We start from the raw sequence: 2500 nt of genomic DNA on the forward strand, positions 1-2500 counted from the left end.
ATGCATTGTGATTTATTGTGTTGTATTGTGTTGCAGTGTATTGTAATGCATTGTGATTTATAGTGTTGTATTGTATTGCATTGTATTGTAATGCATTGTAATTTATTGTATTGTATTGTAGTGTATTGTAATGCATTGTGATCTATTGTGTTGTATTGTGTTGCAGTGTATTGTAATGCATTGTGATATATTGTGTTGTATTGTGTTGCAGTGTATTGTAATGCATTGTGATCTATTGTGTTGTATTGTATTGCAGTGTATCGTATTGTATCCGGACCAGGGATAACAGAATACAACATAATACAGCAGAACACAACACAGACATTGCTATATAGTGAACTACACAAAACTACACTAAAACACAATAGAATACAATGCAATACGATCCAATACAATACAATACGATACGATACGATACAATACAACACAACACAACACAATACAACACAACACAATACAATACAACACAACACAATACAACACAACACAATACAACACAACACAATACAATACAACACAACATAATACAATACAATACAATACAATACAATACAACACTTTTATGATCAGCGTTCCTCGGCCTGTCGCCCGTTTCCTCCAATGCCCTCGTGTGCCATGCAATGCCTGTGTAGGCTGCTTTACCAACCCAACTTACGAATCAGCCACACCCCAAACCCCCAGTCATTGGAGAAGGTACAAAACACTTTTTCCGTTCCGATAAACCAGCTACCAGCGTTCCGAGCCATTCACACCCAGTTAGCTTTGAAAAGTCTTTTTTGCCCTCAACCTTAACTTGTCGTCAGTGAGATATTTTTCACACGTCTCCGTTATATGGGGGAGTGTTTATTTAGACTTCGCTTTGTCCGTCTGTTCGTAAAAAAAAAAAAAAAAAAAAAAAAAAAATCGGTCGCTGTTTTCAACTACATTTCTTAACCAGACCAAGGACAAATTTGGCACAATGAGCATTCCCAAAGTCTTCTTTGGTTTGACGAAAACTTGAAAAGACTCTTATGTTTGATGGAATAAAATCGAATGGAAATGTCGAAGCAATGATGTGACAGTCGTTTGTTTAGAGGAAGGGTTCTGTGAAGCTCAGTTTCAGTTTCAGTAGCTCAAGGAGGCGTCACTGCGTTCGGACAAATCCATATACGCTACACCACATCTGCCAAGCGGGTGCCTGACCAGCAGCGTAACCCAACGCGCTTAGTCAGGCCTTGAGAAAAAAAAGAAAAAAAAGGGTGAATAAATAAAATATAAATACATAAAAAAACCAAAAATAAAAAAAAAAACAACTACTACCACTACTAATAATATGTATAAGGCGCAAAAACTTGATGAAGTCAGCTATAAGCGTACATAAATAAATAAATAAACAAATGAATAATAATTATAATATAAAAAAGTAGTAGTAGTAGTAGTAGTAGTAGTAGTAATAATAATAATAATAATAATGATAATAATCAATAAACAAATAAAAAAGACAACAATGATGATAAATAAGCAAATAAATGTAAAACATGGAGACACACATTCACACATACAACCACATATGCATAACAATATGCACCAAGCTCAGGAAACACATTATTGAAACTTCAAGTTCGAACCAGTCCCCCAAAACGGAGTATGGCTACCAACGTGGCTGGGTAAAAACGATCATGCACGTAAAAAAAACAACAGTCATGCATTCGAATAAACGTAGGAGTTAAAGCCCATGCAAGCTGAAGAAGAAGAAGAAGAAGAAGAAGAAGCAGAAGAAGAAGAAGAAGAAGAAGAAGAAGAAGCAGAAGAAGAAGAAGAAGAAGAAGAAGAAGAAGAAGAAGAAGAAGCAGAAGAAGAAGAAGAAGAAGAAGAAGAAGAAGAAGAAGAAGAAGAAGAAGAAGAAGAAGAAGAAGAAGAAGCAGAAGAAACTTCGAAGTAACAGTGGAGAAAGTATCAAAGTTGTATTCACTACTGTTTACTCCTATTAAGCGATGTTCGCTGCACTTTTCAGTAATGACAGTGTGTCCTGCGTTTAGTGCCTGCATCACAAGATCTTCACACAGAACCTCCCACAGATCTTCCCACAGATCTTCCCTTCCCACAGATCTTCCCACAGATCTTCCCTTCCCACAGATCTTCCCTTCCCACAGATCTTCCCACAGATCTTCCAACAAGGTCACAAATTTACCGCAATGCTTCGTGCGCATGCGCATGAGCAACAATTCAGTTTTCCCAAGCCGTAATTTCTTTTTTTTTTTTTTTTGTTGTTGTTGTCTTTTTCTTTTTGTTGCCGCGTCAGCTTTAGAGATAATCATAAATCTCGCAACCCGGGACCTCCAGATAGAAAGTCCAACGCTTTAACCACTCGGCTATTGCGCCTGTCACGAAAAGGAACAAGGCTGCGGAACGAAGTCAAGACAGGGCCAATGAATCGTCAGCTACATCAACCAACTGTCCAGTGATGAAATCCTTATGCAATCAGCCAAATGATTAACCTTTTGACTGCTCTCTCTCTCTC

Source organism: Babylonia areolata, chromosome 20 (assembly GCF_041734735.1).
Source record: "Babylonia areolata isolate BAREFJ2019XMU chromosome 20, ASM4173473v1, whole genome shotgun sequence".
NCBI classification, from domain to species: Eukaryota; Metazoa; Mollusca; class Gastropoda; order Neogastropoda; family Buccinidae; genus Babylonia; species Babylonia areolata.